This window comes from Canis lupus, chromosome 4, assembly GCF_048164855.1.
Source record: "Canis lupus baileyi chromosome 4, mCanLup2.hap1, whole genome shotgun sequence".
Taxonomy (NCBI): domain Eukaryota; kingdom Metazoa; phylum Chordata; class Mammalia; order Carnivora; family Canidae; genus Canis; species Canis lupus.
The window spans coordinates 19,737,444-19,753,294 of record NC_132841.1 but is presented as its reverse complement, the minus strand read 5'-3'; the positions used below and the strand labels follow the sequence as shown (position 1 = coordinate 19,753,294).

General features: G+C 37.3%; 1 protein-coding gene and 1 pseudogene across 7 annotated transcripts in view; one reads left to right on the top strand and one right to left on the bottom strand.

Annotated features, from left to right (window-relative positions):
• Positions 1-894: 894 nt before the first annotated feature.
• Positions 895-1,014, bottom strand: LOC140632833 (U4 spliceosomal RNA; annotated as a pseudogene).
• Positions 1,015-10,191: 9,177 nt separating this feature from the next.
• CTNNA3 (catenin alpha 3) overlaps positions 10,192-15,851 on the top strand; it is a 1,664,912-nt gene continuing 1,659,252 nt past the window's right edge. For all 7 annotated transcript variants that reach the window (XM_072823257.1, XM_072823259.1, XM_072823260.1 and 4 more), the window contains exon 1: positions 10,192-10,385. The gene's annotated coding sequence lies outside the window, so the exon portion shown is untranslated. The remainder of the gene's footprint in view (positions 10,386-15,851) is intronic.

The window sequence follows — 15,851 nt, the reverse complement described above, 5'->3', positions numbered from 1 at the left end:
CTTTCTAGATTGTTGGACATTGTAACTGGTCCTAGCTAAGTACAAATTTGCTGTATCCTCCTCACCCCCAAACAACTTGTTGGGCTGCTGTCTGGGTCTCTTTGGGATTTGGCCTATCATTTGGTCAGTTCCTCTAGCCTTAATTCTTGCTTGCTCAATATTGTTGCTTGGTCCTTTCTCTTTCTTGTGCTTGCTCACTGCTAAAGTTGAGGTAGAGTTTGCCTAAAATACAACGTGAACTATATACCATTTACTAATAGTTAACATGAGTATATATAGCTACCATTTCTTGAAGACTTAACTGTATGTTATTCGATATGTCCGAATTACCATGTTTTATAAGATAAGGTCACATATTCTTTTAAATATCTAGATTTCAATAGCTCAAGATTCCATTGTCTTTTCTTTTTTTCTTTTTTTTTTTTTTTAGGTATTTTTTTTGAGAGAGAGAGAGATCATGTACTGGGCAGAGGGACTCAGAGAGAGAGAGACAGACAGACAGACAGGCAGACCCAAGCAGACTCCCTGCTGAGCTTGGAGCCCCATGAGGGCCTTGATCTCAGGACCCAGAGATCATGACTTGAGCCAAAATCAAGAGTCTAAAGCCCAGTCAACTGAGCTACCCTGGCAGCTCCCCCCACCTTTTTAAGAAATATTTTATTTTAAAGTAATCTCTACATCTAACGGGGGGCTCAAACTTAAAAGCCTGAGATCAAGAGTTGCACACTATAGGGACTGAGCCAGCCAGGCCCACCTTGTCCCCATTGTTTTAATGCCAGAAATCAGCCTCTTAAAGTCTTTCTTGGCTATATCTGAGTCATCCCCAGAACTCTCTCAATTATATTTATGAAGAGCCCTACCATGTTTTTCTGTGTTAGACACTTTGTCATGTGTTGCATTGTTGCTTTTGCTCATGTTCTCCAGATCAGTATTCCATCTGAATTAGAAAACAATTAGCAATAATCGCGCCTCGGAAAAACCTCATTGGCTATGATACTGCCACTGTGCAAAGCTCTGAATTAGAAAACAGATGCTTTTCTTAATTTTCCACAGCCTAGCATTTTAACCAGAGTTTAACAGAAAGAGGCATGATAAAGATAACACAATAATTACGGTAAAAACACATACAGATAAATAATTACTGGGGCTATGCTCAGTATTCTCTGGTCCAAGTTCTGAGTCATTTTTAAGGCATCCTTAAAAGTGTTTCTCTACCTTGTTTCTGTCTACCAGTTATGAACATGTCAGCTTGTCTTTTCACTGTGGGATACTATCGGGCTTTTCCTTTCTATCTGGAGTCCAGGCTCCCAAATCATGGACTTCCCAGAGAAAGGGATTCCCCTCCCCTGGCATTTTCAGCTAAAAACTTGACTTTCCAGTTCTCATTCCTGTCCTAGGTTCAACTTCTTCCCCAGAGTAAGTAACAGTGGAAATATCCAGTATTTTCACAGAAACCTCACTCCCTTACTTATAGGATAAAGTCTGGCCTTGTGGGTACTGCCCATTCTCTCCTCTCCTCTAGGCAATTACCATAACTGTCTTCAATACATTTTTTAGAAATCTGACTTATTCTTTTTAAGACCATGTTTGGGACTATAGTAGTCCATTCTAAGTTGTGCAATGCCATTTTAGTTAGGACTTTTTACAAAATTTACTTTTCTATCTATCATCTATCTACCTACCTACCTACCTACCTACCTACCTACCTACCTACCTATCATCTCTCATCTATCTATCTATCTATCTATCTATCTATCTATCTATCTATCTATCATCTATCTATCTATCTAAATTCATTTCAGCCCTGGGGCTCTTATAAACACGGAATGTTTACAGCAGTGATTCTCAAGTCCCGTCTCTTCACCTTCACCCTAGGGCAGGTAGTTTTGGTTGTCATGTAGTGTCCGGCTCATTTGGCATTTAATTGGCTTGAGCCAAAGAAGCTTACAGATTTTGCAATGTGTGAAACTCCTCTAAAATGAATTGTCCCACAGCCCAAGCAAGTTTCAGAAATCCCACTGGACTTCATGTGGGTCCCATTTATAAATTTCTAAGCCTAGAACTTAACTCTGGTAGAACTTCTAAACACTAACTTTTTTTGCATAGTTTTAATATATACTGATTTTTCTAGGAATGCACTTGAGAATATCTAAGGAAGATTGCGCTTGGGTATATCAAAGGAAGATTGTTCTTGTTTTGTTCTGTATTATATGGGGGATTGTTCACCATTTCAGAAAAAATCTTGTCACTGTTGCAAAGCAGCTGTAGATATTTGAATTACCAACACAGCACATCCATATCAATTTACATTTTTAAGTATCACATTCACAGTGATTCTATGCTTAAGGAGAAAAGTGACTTTCATCATGTGTTCCAGTGTGGGACTGAGCATTTGTGTAATGAAATACAAATATATAATTTATGTAAATACTTAAAATGTATAGAACTTAAGTTTCTATATAAAATGTGTTTTTATTTTTATTTTTTTTTTAAATGTGTTTTTAAAGATTCAATATAGATGGTTAATGTGTAGTTAGTAACTATGAATTTCATTTTAGATATTAAAAAAGGACATGGAAAACACTTATTTTATAAAGAGGGTGTTCTGATGGGTTTAAGAACCATAAAAATCCATCAAGGGAAAAGAAACTGTTCTCTCTCTCTTTTTTTTTAAAATTTTTATTTATTTATGATAGTCACACACACAGAGAGAGAGAGGTGGAGACACAGGCAGAGGGAGAGAAGCAGGCTCCATGCACCGGGAGCCCGACGTGGGATTCGATCCCAGGTCTCCAGGATCGCCCCTGGGCCAAAGGCAGGCGCTAAACCGCTGTACCACCTAGGGATCCCTGACTACTGTTTTATACAGAGAAATTCATTAAGGTATGTCGCTACAGATTTTTATTGCTTCTTTAAAAAAACAGTTTCAGGATCCCTGGGTGGCGCAGCGGCTTAGCATCTGCTTTTGGCCCAGGGCGCGATCCTGGAGACCTGGGATCGAATCCCACATCGGGCTCCTGGTGCATGGAGCCTGCTTCTCCTTCTCCCTCTGCCTGTGTCTGCGCCTCTCTCTCTCTCTCTCTCTCTCTCTCTCTCTCTGACTATCATAAATAATAAGTAAAAATTAAAAAAAAATAAAACAGTAGTCATTTTCTTCTTCACATTTTAGGTGAGACTAGCTTTTGTGTATTTGTACAACCAGAAAATTTACCATATTGTTTTTTTTTTCAGAACAGAGAGACAATTTGCCTCAAAGATAGATTTAACCTAGTACTCTTAGGAGGCCAGAAATGATTCTATCTTTTAAATGATATCAATATTACTGTGTTCCTTGTTGAGGGCCTCTAGGCTAAGATGCTATATTACTTGTTATTTACATTATTTACTATTAGCTTTTGATGTTACATTCACAAAGATAAGACAATTTCTCTAGCATATTAAAAGCTGTATCAAAAAAAAAAAAGCTGTATCAAAGGGGCACCTGGGTGGCTCAGTCAAGCATCTCTGACTCTTGATTTTTGGCTCAGGTCATGATTTGGGGTTGTGAGATCAAGCTTGGCATTGGGCTCCACACTCAGTGCAAAGTCTGTCTGTCTGTCTCTCCCTCTCCATCTGCCCCATCCCCCACTCATGCGCTTTCTTTCCCTCTAAAATAAATAAATAAATAAATCTTTTAAAAAATAAAAGCTATATCAAGTAAAAATTAAGTATATTTAAATACATCTCTTCGTCGGGCTGCCGGTGCATGGAGCCTGCTTCTCCCTCTGCCTATATCTCTGCCTCTCTCTCTCTCTCTCTGTGACTATCATAAATAAATAAAAAAAAATTTTAAAAAAAAAAAAAAAAAAAAAAGGGATCCCTGGGTGGCGCAGCGGTTTGGCGCCTGCCTTTGGCCCAGGGCGCGATCCTGGAGACCCGGGATCGAATCCCACGTCGGGCTGCCGGTGCATGGAGCCTGCTTCTCCCTCTGCCTATATCTCTGCCTCTCTCTCTCTCTCTCTGTGACTATCATAAATAAATAAAAAAAAATTTTAAAAAAATAAATACATCTCTTGTATTAAATAATTTGACCAATAGTTACATACAATAATTACATCTGTTTAAATAATATGAAACAAAAAGGCAAGTTGAATGACAGTAAATGTTGATTTCTTTCTAGATGTTCTGTATCTCTGAAAATGATTGTGATTTTCAAAGCTTCAAGAGCAAGTTGTTCTTAGAACCATCAATACTAGATCCTGTGGTTGATTAATATATTCAAGGGATGATAGGATGGTTAATTAATAAAAGAAATGTCACCAAGAAGGTCTGTGCTGGGAATTTTCATTAACAAGTTGAAAAAGAAATAACAAAGTAATCAATGTACTAAAGCAGACATGATTGACTGTAATTACTGTGCTTGTTAAGGTTATTGACTAACAGCAAGATGGGCTGTCAAAGTTGAAACATGGCACTCTGAGAAAATTAAATAAGAAAAATTAATGAGAAAACATTCATTTTTGTCCCTCTTATCATGAAGGCAATGAAGTTGATGTGTCAATTTTGATAGTTCTGAAATAGTTAAATTGAGATATTTTATCTTATTTATTTATTTTAAAGATTTTATTTATTTGAAAGAGAGATAAGGACTGAGCGATTGAGAGCATGAATGAAGTGAGGGTGAAGGGAGAAGCAGGCTCCCCGCTGAGCAGGGAGCTCAGTATGGGGCTAAATCCTAGGACCCTGGGATCATGACCTGAGCTGAAGGCAGACACTTAACCAACTGAGCCACCCAGGTGCCCTGAGGCTTTGTTTTTATTAGGGCTGGGTAGTAGCTGTAAAGATGGAGGTGCAGTGGATTTGAGGGATATTTGATAAATAAAAGTAATAAAACATTGTTCTTGTATTTTGCTGGTATTTTTTATTTCTGCATGAAGGCTAATGTAACTCACTCCAGGAAAAATTCCTGGATCGTCCTCTTCTAGAGCATCTTTCAATCCTTTGAAATCCCATAGCTATTGATGCTTCACATTTTATTAAGTTAATTTGCATATGCTAAATTAATTTGCAAATGCTGTACCATTAGGGACTATGCCACTGCCCTTAGCTTTTATTCTCAAGTGAAGACAGAATAAGTAAACAAACAAATAAATATGCAAGGTTGTGTTAAGTGACAGGGGTAGTGAGATAAGGTAATCAGGTAATACCTCCCTGAGAAGGTGAAGGATGAAAATGAGCCAGACATATAAATAGTTGGGAGGAAATTATTTCAGGCAGAGGAACAGTAAGTGCAGTCCTAAGGAAAATAAGCTTGGGTATCTTATGAATAGAAAATAGGGGATTCCTGGGTAGCTCAGTGGTTTAGCCCCTGCCTTTGGCCCAGGGCGTAATCTTGGAGTCCTGGGATCGAGTCCCGCATCGGGCTCCCTGCATGGACCCTGCTTCTCCCTCTGCCTGTGTCCCTGCCTCTCTCTCTGTGTCTCTCATGAATAAATAAAATAAAATATTAAAAAAAATATAATTGAAGTCAATGAATGGGGGAGAGTACTGAAAGTCGAAGTGGAAGAGGTTGGAAGAGGTTGACGGGAGCCAGATCACGGAGAGCCTTTTAGATTTATCAAAGAACTTGGACTTTTTTTTTTTTTTTTTACTATGAGTAGTAAGAAGGCATTGTATGATAATAAGCAGGAGAATAACATGAGCTGAGCTGTATTCTGGAAGATCATTTAAATACTTTGTGGAGAATAGATTGCAGATGCCTTAAAATAGTAGGGGCAGAGGAGATAGGGAGAAGTGGATATGTTAAAGATAACTTTTGGAAGTAGGATTAGTGGAAATTCTTGATGATTGTGAGGGAAAAGAATGGATGAATGATGATTCCTAGGTTTTGGCTTAAGCATTTAGGAGATGATACCAATTACTAGGATATGAATGACAGAAGTAGATTTGAGAGGCATAATCAAAAGCTCGTTTTTGGGACATAATAAGTTTGAAATGTCTTTTAGCTAAACAAATGGAGAAGGCCGTTGGATGTATACCTCTGGGGCTCATGAGCGAGGTCCAGATTGGGGATACAAATTTGGAATTCTTTAGCAAATGGATGTATGATTGGCATATCTGGTGAGCTAATTTGCCTCTCCAGTGTCTGATGTCACTTTGGTCTGTTGCTTCTCCCTTTCTCATTCTTGAATGACATATTGAGTAGGTTCCATAATTTTCCTACCACTTAGTACAGTGCTTTAAAGGTGGTGTAGTCCATTTTAAAACTTGTACTTTATTCCAGTTTAAATCTCATCTCCTTTTCCTTCAGCACTGACCAGATATCTTCTCAAGAGACTTAGAAATGGGACGGGACAAGATTGATTTTTTTCACTGCTCCTGTTCTGGTATCTCTGTATTTGGTATCTCTCAAGAGGAGAGATCTAGTCGGCCTTGTTCCTCCAACTTTTCAATCCCCTGACTTTTTCTGTAGTGTTAGGGCTAGGAGAAGAGACAGGAGGCCAAGATCATGTAGCTCTTTTCTTAACTGCGTCTTAGCCCTAAATGAGGTGTCTGTCTTCAAATATTGGAAATTCGTTAGCATGCAATGTACACAGATGGCTTAAGTCTCTTTTATTTTGAGCTTAGTTGCCAATTCTGCACAATTGAGAAATCCCACTTGGCATCTTATTACAGATCTCTTTTAAAGCTGTAGGATTGGATGAGATACCCCTGAGGTGACAGTATGGATTTGGCCACACAGAACTTGGTAGTAGACTTAAAAATAGCCCTCAGGGCAGGGAAGGGGACAGAAATGAGTTATGGAGTGATTGACAGTTGAAAATGTAGGTAATTACGGTAAGTAGCTTATTTGGGAAGTATTTTGATGAAGGTAGCAGAAGCTAGGAGGAGCCCTAGAGTGAAGCTAATGTTTTTGTTGGCTATTTTTAAGTTAGAGGTCTTGTGGCATATTTTTGTGTGGATCATTAGAGAAAGGGTGATAATGTGGTACATGAAGTGATAATGAAGGAGCAGAGTCCTTGTGGGGGGCAGGGGAGAAGGGATCCAGAAGAGAAGAGATTATTAGTCTTTGATAGGAGCAAGGGTACTGCTTACATTGTAGTAGGAGGGAACCCAGAGAAGGTGGGACTCAGTGCTTGTGGTTTTGTAGATTTGATGATGAGAAGGCAATGGGGCATCTTCCCAGGTGGCTTCTGTTTTTTGTCTTTGAAACAGGAGAGTTGGTTAGTAGCTAATTACAGGGTAAGTGGGAAGGGAGAGTTGAGAAACATGTTGTTGTTGTTGTTGTTGTTGCAGCATAAAATACCTTTGAAACAGGAGCAGATTCATTTAGTTTCATCTAAAACACCTGACAAAGTGCCAGAACTATTTATCACACATTTTTGGAATAAGATAATTTTATGTATCACAGACAAATTATCCTTAGCTTTATTTTATTTTATTTTTTAAAGATTCTTATTTATTTACTTATGAGAGACACAGAGAGAGAGGCAGAGACATAGGCAGTGGGAGAAGCAGGCTCCCTGTAGGGAGCCTGCTGTGGGACTCAATCCCAGGACTCTGGGATCAGGCCCTGAGCCGAAGGCAGACGCTCAACCACTGAGCCACCCAGGTGTCCCATCCTTAGCTTTAAAACGCATGCTGAAAAGTGTTATAACTGTTCAGAAAATCACATAATTTTTTGAAACCTCAACCTGAAATTGTCTGAAACATTTTAAGGTATCATGTATAGAATAAAATGGACTCATGGTTCATGCAAAAGCTAAATTCATTCTTTAAGGTATTTTAATGAAAAGAAGAAAAGGTATTTTATTCTAGTTGAAGAACTGATTGTATCCTGGAGGGCTTATTTTCCAAGAGGGGCTGCTGATACAGATGGAAATATTTTCTTTTGGAGGCCTCCCTTCTGTGCCTCTGATGTTCTAGCTGGCTCCTAACATAGACTCCACATCAAGGGGTTTCTCAGTATATGTAGTTGAGTGACTTTGGGGCCAAAGACACACTTTTGATTACCTCAGGATGATTGCTACTACTGGTCTGGTTTATTCTCTCTCTTCTCTCTCTCTCTCTCTCTTTTTTTTTTTCCATCTCCTTTACCCCTAACCTTTGTTTGCTTGCAAGAGTGTGAGCCAAAATTTTAAAGTTTGAGAAGTATAAAGAAAGGAAACAAGTCAATAGGGAAGAAGAATAAATACTGAACAAGACTGGGCAAGGTTACAAGAAGGAATTAAAAAACCTGGAAGGGGGCCAGGGTGCAAAACACGGTGGCTATGTAGTTTACAGAAACTATTTAGTGTTCAGCATGCTTCAGTGATCACCCAGAGAAAGCCGGATTTCGCCGGTTTTGTCTGCTGCTCTATAGTTAGCCATGGAAACTTGACATAGGTGATCTGTATTTTTTCTCAGCCAGCTGATATAAATATAGGGGATTGTGAGGTTTCTGCCCATCAAATCTGACGTGATTTGAATTGCTAGGACGAGGACCTCTTGTGGCCGTAGTGGGAAATACTTCAACTGAAGCCTATCTCAGAGGTTACCTTTTAATGAGGCAATTAAAACAAGACAAAGCCTCTACAGAGCTCTTTAAAAGTATCTTTCAGATACTTATAATATTTAATTGTTTTGATAACACCGAATACTGTAGTTGTATTTGTATTTTATCTATGAGAAGTTCAATATAATTTGAAGCATTTCAGATTGTATCCATTTAATTCACATATACCCTGAAAAACAGAAAGAGTATGGGTTTTCATTTCCATTTTGCAGATGGGAAAGAGAGGTACAGAGCAGGTAAGTAACTTATTTGTGGTTTTACAGTGTGGGCAGAGTGGCTCGTAATAGAATTTGGATATCTTATCTTGGGTTCAGTTCAACAGTCTGGGTTTGGAAAACATTCATTATTAAGAGTCTAAAACAAAAACTTCTATTTTGCAAGTGTCAAGTGAATTCTTTATTCAAGAAAAGATGGATTGAGAGACATAAAACTTACTCTTTGTTTTCAGTGTGAAAAGAGGCTATTCCTAGATTCTCCGGGGGGAAAGAGCTGCTTTAAAAAAAATCTGGGAGGACAGTATGTCAGCAACTAAGAATCTTTAGATAAATGAAATGCCAATTATGCACATTTTAAAGGAAGCTACATGAAAATACAATTATTTGCAGATTTCCTTAGAAATAATATAAAATTAAGCCCCTTTCATCAGTGATTCTGACAGTCCCAGGACCCTGCGTTTTCTCTTGGCTCCCTAATATTTGTTCTAAGAGTGCCTGTGGAGCTAATAAACGAATGCCTTCTTTTTCTTTTTTTAATGTATTTTTTTACTTCTTTTTATTTTGAATTCAGCGTTTTAAGAACAAGAATGCCAAAAACTCAAACAAGTAGTTCTTTTATTTATTTATTAAATATATTTTTAAAGATTTTAATTCCAGTATAATTAACATACAGTGGAGTAGTTCTTTTTAAGTTACCACCTATTGTTTTAGAAGCTATTGGAAAAAAGTTGCAGAAGTTGTAATGTGTAAGGAAATGTGGTATGAGTTCAAGTGGGGAGTAAAGGAACTGATGAAATGATAAAGCCTAAGGCAGGGATATGCAGGATGTGTTCCGGTGAATGATAGGCTATCGAGGAAAAGGATTTCAAAAAAAAAAAAAGGGGAGGAATGTGAAAAAGAACAGCCACAGGAAAAAGATTCTGTTGGAGAAGACTTTTTTGGTAACTTTAATACTGGTTTCATCTGTGGAGTTTTTGGTAAATCTTCACTGTACGAGCTTTACTGATAATTATGTGGCTCTGCATAAATTCTGGGAGCAGAGTGTGTGATACCTGGTGAGACAGGCAAGATTTCAGAAGAAAAACACTATCTCAGATATGACACATCATCCTGTGGTATTGAAGACACTGAATTTTATATAATTGATCTTTTGATATGTGGATTTCCTGGACTCCTTTATCCTTGCTTTATCATTTTTTTCACTCTCCATAATTCCAGCCATCAGGTTTAATTAGATGTAAAGAGGTCCTTATTTTGGAAAGGGACTAGAGAAATGCAAATCTAACTTATTCAGAGCTTCCTGACAGCTATGTTTGTAGATCTCTAGGCAAAGTATGTGTCTGGCCTTTTTCAACGAAGTATTTTCAGTAACAAGTTGTCAGTGAGGTCAGTGACTAGCAGTTCAGGATTAGATACCACCCACCCTGGTTTGTAACCTCCCCTTTCTTTCTTATCCTGGGTGAATGACGCTCAGCTAAAGTGACTGCCCCACTGCCACTGCCTCTTAATTTGGTACTCTGTAACTCTGACTAAGAAGTCGTCGTCTTCTTTTTTTTCCCCAAAAAAACTCTTTCTGGAAAATTCCCTACAAGAGCCGAATTTTTAAAAACATTTACTTTATAGAAAGCAACAGAAAGGTAAGAGTCAAGTTTGTAAAGAGAAGAGCTGGACTTGAGTCCATTCTTGTTTCTGCATTGAATTGCTCTGCCTTAGTTATATATCGTAGGCTTAAAATGTGGGGTTTCCTTCTGGATTAAAGTACATTACATTATTATATAAGACGGGAATGTTTTGAGTAGTTATGATGAGAAATGTAGGCTTTCATGCTAATTTTAAAGTTATAAATAACTTTCGAACTAGTGCCAGGGGAAGCTAGTAGCCAAGGTCGTGCTTTGCATTCAGAGAGTTTCTGGCTATAAAAAGCCGATTGCAATACTGTGCAGGAAAAGATAAGATACGGCCTGGATGCTTGTGCTGGGGTTGGGGCAAAAGGAAGCAAAGATAGAAAATGTTTGAAGGGATTTTACTTTCAACCAAAAGCTTGTTCACAGTAAATGGAAGATTTTTCAAATGAGATGGCAGCAAAAGCAGTAATTCCTGAATTTAATATTTGTCTCATGTATATATTTTATAATTGGCAGTAAAATTAAGAGGTTGAGTTCTCTCAGAACTGTTTTACCACCACTTATAATCAAATAAAAATCACGTTATATAGGATGTAATAATCAGTAATATAAAGCGAAGGTCACTGTTTGATGGGATCTGAGTAACTGAACAGTTGCCTTTACTTGCAGCAGGACAGAACTGGAAGGGATGAGTTCAAAGAGAAACCAGAAGAAATTTAGTTTAGGCATCAGAAAATTCATTGATTGTATAAGTTTTGAGTCACTGATCTACACCACTAAGAAAGCCTATTACAATGTCTTTGAAGATACATGAAATCCAATGATTTGCTTAGAACACACATATATGACAGACAAGATTTCTTTTTTTTCTTGTTTCTTTTCTTTTTGACAGACAAGATTTCAAATTAGCTTTGCTTCTGGGTTTGTGGTTAGCTTATTTAGACAGAATGAAAGCTCAACATATTGAAAATAGTTGTGATTTGGACATGTGGATTATCAACAGTTAAATTTGAATGGCACATTTGGATGTGCTATTAAAATTTCATTCTCCACTATAAAAAGTGACCTCAGTATTAGCAAAGGACAAATTTATTCAGTGGAGACACCCAAAATACAGACAGTTTAGACACAGCTTTTTTGTTACCCTCCTGTAAATAGTCTGCATCTTCTTATTTGAGTAAATTATTGGGATTTTATAGTAAAACTTATTTTAATCGTAAAAGTAATATGAGCACAGAAATTTGAAGGAACTGTAGGAATTATAGGAATTTTCAAAGCACAGAAAAAAATTACTTGTAATCTCATTGATGTATTCCTTTTAGTCTTTTTTTCTCTGCATGACTGACTTTAAAATGAATTGCAGTAATACTGTAGATAAAATTTGGGACCTTGCTTTTACATTTAACATTATACCAAAACATTTTCCATGTATATTTCCTATTTTACACAGATATTATTTTAAATTGCTGTGTAACCTTTTTCCCAAGATAATGGATATAATTTTATTAATTATAATTTATTTATTTATTTATTTATTTATTTATTTATTTATTTATTTAAAAGATTTTATTTATTTATGATAGTCACAGAGAGAGAGAGGCAGAGACACAGGCAGAGGGAGAAGCAGGCTCCATGCACCGGGAGCCTGACGTGGGATTCGATCCCGCGTCTCCAGGATCGCGCCCTGGGCCAAAGGCAGGCGCCAAACCGCTGCGCCACCCAGGGATCCCTTATTAATTATAATTTAATACCCAAGTGCTGTGGTAAATATTTTTGTGAGTGTATGTATGTATGTGTTTATTTATTTATTTTTTAAAAGATTTTATTTATTTATTCATGAGAGACACAGAGAGAGAGGCAGAGACACAGGCAGAGGGAGAAGCAGGCTCCCCGCAGGGAACCCAATGTGGGACTCGATCCTGGGGATCCAGGATCAGGCTCTGAGCCAAAGGCAGATGCTCAACTGCTGAGCCACCCAGGCAACCCGTTTTTTTTTTTTTTTTTAAAGATTTTATTGAGTGTATGTATTTATTTTGAAGATCGTTTCTTTAAGCTGTATTCTTTTTTTTTTAAATATTTTATTTGAATATTGTTGACACACCATGATACATGGGTTTTGGGTTTATAACAATGATTCTACATCTCTATATGTAACGTTATGCTCACCACAAGTGTAGCTATTTTCACCATACAATGTTGTTATATCATTGATTATATTCCCTATGCTGTGCCTTTTATTCCCATTACTTATTCATTTCATAACTGGAAGCCTGTGTCTCTCACTCCTGTTTACCTACTCTCTCTTCCTCCAAGCACCTCACCCCTCCCCCAGCAACCATCTGTTTGTTTTCTGTATGTATAGGTCTGATTCTTTTTTTTTTTTTTTAAAGATTTTATTTATTTATTTATTCATGAGAGATGCAAAGAGAGAGGCAGAGACACAGGCAGAGGGAGAAGCAGGCTCCCTGTGGGGAGGCTGATGTGAGACTTCATCCCAGGACTTGGTTGGGATCATGACCTGAGCCAAAGGCAGACGCTCAACCGCTGAGCCACCCAGTCGTCTCAGGGTTGTGAATTCTTAAAAAATATATTTTGCTTATATTGAAAATTTTTTAATTGTGAAGTTTTCTTTTTCAGTGATATTTAGAGGAAGACCAAAGCTATGGAAGAATGGGAGTACCCTTTTCTAATTCCTATGAACTTCTGTTGTCATATTTTTATTTTTCCTTTGGGATAGAGAGATTAAGATTTGAGAAGTTGGCAGCTCAATATTGCCTGAAGAGATACTATGTGCTTTGTAATGAGGACTTAAAAAAATTGTGTTTACTTAAGGACCATTGGCTCATGGGAATGTTAGTCTAGAGACTCAAAAAGTGTGATTTTCACTTTTTTGTTCAGATACTAGATTTTAAGTGACATGGTACTATGGGGTGGAACTCCTGAGTTTAGTCAAGTTGTAGATCTAATGGAAAGTGACAGATAATTGAGACTGCAGAATTTTTGAAAGTGAAAAGGACTATTAGCTATTGCACGTGATTTTCACATGCTTAATTATGGTTTTTAACTGTATTATTGGTGCCTGGGACACAGCCAATTTAATCTGCTACCAATTTAATCACTAACTTCCAGGATTTGAGAAATTATTTTGAGTTCCTATGTGCCAAATTGTAAATTAGGTCAACTTTATTTGGCACCCCTACCCCTACCTCTTTTTCCTGTCTTTCTTATCCTAACCAGTGTACTTCTGCTTCAGGTCCCTCCAACAGTGGGGAAATAGATTTGATGACAGCAATGTTTAGTGCAAAGAAAGGTCTTCAAGTAGTGGAACTTGAGCACTTATGCCCTACTTTATATTAGCTGTATTCAAAATATGATCAGCAGTTCTCAGTCTGTTACATGAAAGGAGAAAATAAGTTTCTACCAGAATTAAGTCTTCTACACTCTAAGACTTTGTAGCAAGACTTTTTAGATGAAGGAAGCAGTCATTGATTTACATTCTTACAGGCTACTTATATCATTGCAGACCTGGCTTTGCATAGCATTGCTTAAATTACACCATACAGTATTTATCTCCTCAGTCTATGCATATGGGGTAAATAATTGGGATGGAGGTATACAACTAGATAATAAATGAATGACCAGGTCTCAGTTGATGAGGTTTCTGGAGGTGGTATTAATGCAAACTGTCCCCAGGCAGGGTTGGCAAAAGTACTATATTGAGTCTACTCTGGTATTGGCTTTGGAATTAATTAACGCACTCATTCTAGATGACTTGTATAGTAGACATTATTCTTAATGTTCGGGATAGATACTAGTGAATAAAGTAAGGCTTTGACCTCTAATGTGTGTTTGTTTGTGGCTAGGGATGAAGGAATCTTAAAAAAAAACTGCTTTCTCTGTGCTTCTCCAGAAGAGGTATCGGTGTCTGTCTTAGTCCAGGGTTGGGGCTCCTTGGTCATGTTTCCATGGGAGTTTGCAAAGTTAACTTGCTTTTCAGTTAGATTCAGCAGTTCTATTTTCCCCATTATGAGATAACAAAGGAATGCTAGTTTTTCAGAATCAAATAACCTGTTATAGGCACTGTTGGTTGCCTATGCAATATCCATACATTACGTTCTTCTTGCTAGTTTACAGAATCCCAATTTAGGTCAAGAATAAGAGGGCATGATATACATATTGACCTGCCCCTCTCCCCCGCTTAAGACAGTTACATTTAGTTAAGACAGATGCATACTAATTCATATAGACCTATTTCATTCTTTTCAACTTCATAGTATTTTACATGGATGTAGCATAATTCATTTAGCCCATTTTGTATTGATAGATGTTTGTTGTTTTTAGTAGTTTTAGTTTTTTCATGTTACTGTGCTGTGATGGATATCCTTATTCTTGTATCTTGATGTACTTTTTAAAAAAAGATTTTATTTATTTATACATGATAGACACAGACAGAGAGGCAGAGACACAAACAGAGAGAGAAGCAGGCTCCATGCAGGGAGCCTGATGGGGGACTCAATCCCAGGACTGCAGGATCACTCCCTGGGCTGAAGGCAGGCACTTAACTGCTGAGCCACCAGGCATCCCATCTTGATGTATTTTTATGAGTCTATCTTTAGGATAATCTCATGGAAATAAAATTACTGGGTCTAAAGAAATGCTCATTTTATTTATTTTCAAATTTTTATTTAAATTCTAGTGAGTTAACATATAGCATAATATTGGATTCAGGAGTAGAATTTAGTGATTCATCACTTACATACAATACCCAGTGCTTCATAACAAATGCCCTCCTTAATACCCATCACCTATCTAGCCCATCCCTCAACCCCTTCCTTCCATCAACCCTCAGTTTGTTCTCTATTGTTAAGAATCTCTTATGTTTGCTTCCCTCTTTCTCACTCTCTTTTTCCATTCCTATATGTTCATCTATTTTGTTTCATAAATTCCACATATGAATCAAATCATATGATATTTGTCTTTTTCTGACTGACCTATTTCACTTAGCGTAATATACTCTAGCTCCATCCACATTGTTGTAAATGGCAAGATTTCATTCTTTTTGATGGCTGAGTAATATTCCATTGTACATATATACCACCTCTTCTTTATCCATTCATCATTTGATGACACATGGGCTCTTTTCATGTTTGACTATTGTTGATAATGCTGCTATAATCATCAGGGTGCATGTACCCCTTTGAATCTGTATTTTTGTATCCTGTGGGTTAATACCTAGTAGTGTAGTTGTATTTTTAACTTTTTGGGGAACCTTCATATTCTAGAGTGACTGTGAGAGTTTGAAAATGCTCACTTTAAAATTTAAGAATTACCTTTAATTGGAAGTATCAATCAAAAGGTTAAGAGTATGCAAAATTTAGAATTTGACAGATATTGTCATATTTCTATTCAAGAAATTTGTATCAGTTTATATTCTCACTAGCTGTATGCTGAGAGCTTATTGTCCCCAAATCTAACCAG